Source organism: Engystomops pustulosus, chromosome 8 (assembly GCF_040894005.1).
Source record: "Engystomops pustulosus chromosome 8, aEngPut4.maternal, whole genome shotgun sequence".
Classification (NCBI taxonomy): Eukaryota; Metazoa; Chordata; class Amphibia; order Anura; family Leptodactylidae; genus Engystomops; species Engystomops pustulosus.
Genome location: NC_092418.1, coordinates 123833426 through 123838787, shown reverse-complemented (window position 1 = coordinate 123838787; position 5362 = coordinate 123833426). Strand labels below are relative to the sequence as shown.

The following is a 5362-nucleotide window of genomic DNA, read 5'->3' as shown; positions in this document are numbered from 1 at the left end:
CCATGATTGGTCTTACGTCTAAGTGAAGTGAAAATGGCTGAGCTGCAGTACCAGACGCAGCCTATGGACAGGAGGGGGCGCTGTTAGCTTCATTCCCTTTAAAGATCCCCCATATGACTGCAGCCTTATAAGCGTTAAGTGGAATTACTACACTGCGATAAATAAGCTGCCAGACTCTCTCAAACCCTACAATACATCCAATTAGCGATACCTTCATTTAAACAGGGAGACGATTCTACGCGGCTGCAGAAAATCTCCATTGTTCTCTCTGATTCCAATTCCATAACCACTTATTACACGTCTTCCATGTAAAGGAAACCCATGAGAAGGAGCGGGACGTGTAATTATGTATTGTGAACCTGGAAATAAAACCGCCGCACATTAATAATACCGCACGCAGGAGAATGGAATAATGCGAACGTGTATCCGACTAATTCAGCGCTTATTCCTTATTCCGCTGATAAATGCAGTTTAATATTGTATATTCAGCCCTTGTCTGTGTGATATAGATTCTATATACATAGAACGTTATACGGGTTACATAGAGCTCACAGCAAACAAGCAGCCGCGGAGATTACCCCCCTCCGAAGCACCAATTATACCGATGGAAATAGGGCAGTACGTATGCTAATGAGAATATGACTTGTCACCCCTGTGTCACCTCTCCCGGCGGGGGATGGGACACGTATATTCCACTTTCAACATCAGTTTACATATATAATTAATCTCCATATAAAAGATGAGTAACTTCAGATGTTACATCACATTCGGACCACCGCAATGCGTCCATGTTATACGAATCCGGTCCAACTGTGTACATAATGGTTCTTATGACATTATCTCAGGACAAGATTTGTGTATATTTTTGCACTAGAGTCATCAGCGCCAATAGTATGAATTTAAGGGTGCGGTCAGACGGCGCGTTTAGCGAAAGCTTTAAAAACGCATTGCAAAAGCTGAAGAGAGATTTGTCTAATCAAACAACGGTTAACTTGTTAACTTGTGTTTACAAAACGCAACCGTAAATGCATGAGTTAACATTTGCATTTTGTAAACACAAGTGTTAACAGCTGTTTAATTAATCCATCTTCAAATCCATCTACGGCTTTTGCAATGTGTTTTTAAACGCATGCGTTAATCGCGACGCGTGACCGCACCCACAGTCCCAAAGTCAACCCCACTGGCATCACTGATAGGGATTAACTGATGACGAGAACAGGAACCCCAGCAATCCAAAGAACACGGGGTCCATTCTCACTAATAGGAGGAACAGCATCCGGCAGATCCATCCAATGGTCCAGGAGAAATGTCTGAGAACAGCGCTGCCATTCACTGTGTATGGGAGCGCTGGAGACATCAGAGCGCTGTGCTCGGCCCTGCAGCTCACTCATACTATCGAGTTCGGTGGGGGTTGTATCAGCTTGTTATCTTGGCACATGCCCTATAAAGGGGAACCTGTCCAGGTCTCAATAATCTGAATTTATTGCCATGTTGGTGAGAATCTACAAACCTGAATCTAGAGAATATGTATGAATTTATATATAGATGGGGAGGAGGGTCAAACTGAGCAACAGACGATGCACAGGACTCTGTGGCTGCACCAGTAGTGGATTATTATATTGACGTTTTGGGTGGTAGCCTGGGGCCCAAGCCTTCTAGGGGGCCCCGGGGGCCACCCAAACCACCCACCAAAGTGTATGCTGAGAAGGACCTTCAGCCATATCAGGACCTTTTAAGGTCCTTCAAAGGTCCTTAAACAGCAGATTGAAAGCAGGAGAAGGAACACATAGTCCATACCCTAAGAAGCTGATTCTAGTCTTAATATGCCCCTGGGCCACACCCACAGTGCACATTATTATAATGCAGGGCACTTCAGCTTCAGGAGCTGACAGGTTCCCTCTCGGGGGTGCACAGCTCTAGTGGCTCTCATTCATGTGTGAGAAGCTGCTATGGATATTAGTAACGTTACAGTGTGTGCAGACCCAGGGTCACCTCTCACTCCAGTCTAGGCTGAATAATAATAATTCCTCCAGTGCCTATAACAATGCAGCTCATGACTAACTTATTCCTCTCTTTCATTTTGCTTGTTTGTCAATTTTTTTGAACTTCCCCGGGTGTGGTGTCCTGAGCCCGTCCCCCGCCCCCACAGTCAGACATTTTAGGGAAACCGAACCTAGACCGAGCCTGTGTGGGCAGTAACTGATGCAAAGGGCGACCTACAGACGGATTCTCCCTAGACTTTGGTAAGGGGAGGCCTCTGGTTCGTGACCTGTGCTGGGACTTCTGACTTGGAGGAACTTCTCCTTTAGTGGAAGGCTCCGCGGATCCTGTAATCTCAGGGATTTGGAAGAAATGAGTTCAGGTTTTTGTTTGTGAATATGTATAAGAAATGCAGGTGAGGCTTGTACTACAAATCCCAGCATGCCCTCGCTGTTGGATTTATAGCTTCATAGCTGCTTTAGGCTCAGGATCTGCAGCAGATTTTCAGTATGTTGCGTAAAATCTGCTGCAGATCACAGAAGTTTTGTGTGTGAGACGCCTGCCCAAGCCGCAAATTATAGAGTAGGTCCTGTTCCTATTCCTGTCTCTCCTCCTGACATCATGGAGAAGACCTTAGGACCAGATTTTACTTATATCTAAAGTCCATTTACCCTTCAGGATATTACATTTGTTTGGATTTTACCTCTTTTGTAGGATTCCGTTCAGATAATGTACAATCTGCCTTTCCAGCGCTGTATTTTGGCCATAATGCTCCCTATTCCAAGCAGAATTTGTCTGGATTCTCTTGGAATTCTGAGTCTTCTTGTCACTTCCATATCTTGTGCATTAATTGTTTTGCAAATATTTGTAAATATTACATTTATTTATATTCCTGTATCTCCCGGAGTTCACCTCCTCATTGATTCCAGTGACATTAGGTAAGATGTTCCATTATTACAGTGTAACGATTGTGTCGTGTTCTGGTTACATTGTTATTACATTATGGTTACATTATATTGTAGATACGAGAGGATGACGCTGAATGCCGCCGCTCGCCAGAAGGTGGCCACAGAAAACACGTTCCAGGACCAGACACAATCCAAACAGTCCAGGTGTCTGTACAGATTGTATTTACAGGAGTCTCTGAATATCACAATGTAACATTGTTACCACATGGAGGTTTCTAAAAATATAACAAGGCGGTGGGCGATCGGATCTCTTGGTATTATTCTACAGAATTGTATAAATGATGGTTTTCTAGTAGAGGACACTTATTAACATTATATTATAAGTTCGCTGTAATCTCAGATCTCAAGTTCCTATTAAAAGGGATTTCCACCACTAGAAAATAAACTTCTAAATCTTCCCAAAACAGCGCCACCCTTCAATACCACGTACTGCCCCTGAGTAAGAGTGGCGCTGTTACCAGAAGACGGCACTTGTGTTTAATCTCATCTCAGAAACTCAGAAATCACTTTACTGTCACAACTTTGAAACTGTTTCCATGATTATCAATCACTAATTGTAACCAATTAAAGGGGCGCTACAGTACTTGATCACCCATCTTTAATGTAGAGGCTTATTATCAGACCCTGTTACCCCCCACCAAGCAGCTGAAGAGACTGATGTGTTTGGATGAGCGTTGTGACTTCTCTAATTCCTACTATGCAAAGCACCGCACGTTATATGTGGCTGTTCTTGGTATTGCAGCTCATTGACTTGAACAGGACTGAGCTGTGACCAGGTCATGGCTTGTGAATTGGAAGTGAAACTTCTCACTCTTCCAATGGATGCCAGGGGAGAGAAGGATTGGACATGAAGGATCTCAACAAGCTCAGCCGAGCCAAGCGGGCAGACGGAATAGCTGTAACGTATCCGTCTACTTCTATGTCTGATATCACGTTCACACAGGAAATATCATCAGTAAGTTCCTGTAAGCAATTTGTGAATGATCTCTAAGCTCATTGGACAGAGGCGTAACTAGAAGAAGCTGGGCCCTATAGCAAACTTCTGATTGAGGTCACCCTTCCCCCATTTGCGTAACGATCACACAGTGTATATACATCATATATATATACATACAGCAATATACAATACACACATACATACAATGCCATATACAGACATACAGCATATACACACCCATTATCCTGGATGCTGTGGCCCCCTGACACTGCGGGCCCCATAGCAGCTGCTATGGCTGCTACCACTGTAGTTACCCGCCTGCCATTGGAGTAACCTCAGATACTTGGATAGGGAGGTTCCTAAATTCTAGAAACTGTTATGTAAGAGTCTTCTGATTGTCCAGAGCCAAGTCACATGAACTGTAGACGTGGTAAGGGGTAGGGCTGATGACACAATTGTAGATGACAGCTCCTTTTATGCTTCCTCCTATCAAGGGGTTGTCCGAGATTAGGGTTTTTTTTTGTAATATGGACACCCCAAAGGTATGAACATATGAACTGGCTCTACTTACCTCTCTCTGGTGCCCCAGTGCCACCACCACTGGCCTCTGTTTGGCTCAGTGGAGCCCTTCAGGCTAATTAGCATAATTTTAAAGGACCTTTACCACCAGATTACCACTGGTAGACTCCTAATAAGAGAATTGCAGGCAGGCGGCTGACGTCACTTGTTGCCCCCGAGGACAAGAGAGCGACAGAGAGGTGAATACTCGTAGGCAGGGGGCGTGCAGAACTACTGGGGTGCTCAGGTTCTGTGTGCCTAAGGCTAATTTACATATGTTAATTTTTTTTTTTGGAACAGGAGCAGGAATTAGTGAAAGGCGTCCCATCATTCCCTACAGGTAACGAGCAGCCTCAATATGACGGTCTACCTCCGGTAATCTGCTGGTAGATGTCCTTTAAAAGTTTATTTTAAGAATCCCACGATGTGCTAAAACATCTTCTGCTGCTGTGAGGTTACATCAGGCAGAGAGAGGGGGAAGTACTTAATAAACAGAGGGGAGGGAGAGACAGTGTAACAGCCTATGAAGCTACAGCACGGAGGGGATCTGGTAACACCTTCCATAGTCATTGAGACTCATTAGCATATTTTTAATGTTGATTTTAGAAGGAAGGAGGCCGTGGATAACACATATAACAAGATACCACAGTCCTGGTGCCTCCTGAATCTGTGAGTTACTGGTTATCAGGATGGATTGTTATGGTAGATTTCCTATAATACGATATATTGGGGCAGATTTACTTACCCGGCCCATTTGCGATCCAGCAGCGCGTTCTCTGTGCTGGATTCGGGTCCGGTTGGGATTTATTAAGGTAGTTCCTCCGACATCCACCAGGTGGCGCTGCTGCGCTGAAGAGCATCGGAACACACTGGAGTACACCGAGCTGGGCTGAGTGAAGGTAAGTGCAATTTTCGCAAC

The 5362-nt window shown here is 44.6% G+C and overlaps 1 long non-coding RNA gene across 1 annotated transcript; it reads left to right on the top strand.

Annotated features, from left to right (window-relative positions):
- The first annotated feature begins 2149 nt into the window (after nt 1-2149).
- LOC140074985 (uncharacterized) lies at nt 2150-3539 on the top strand. Its single transcript, XR_011849323.1, has 2 exons — nt 2150-2395; nt 3003-3539. It is a non-coding gene; the product is annotated as an uncharacterized lncRNA (long non-coding RNA).
- The last annotated feature ends 1823 nt before the right edge of the window (nt 3540-5362 follow it).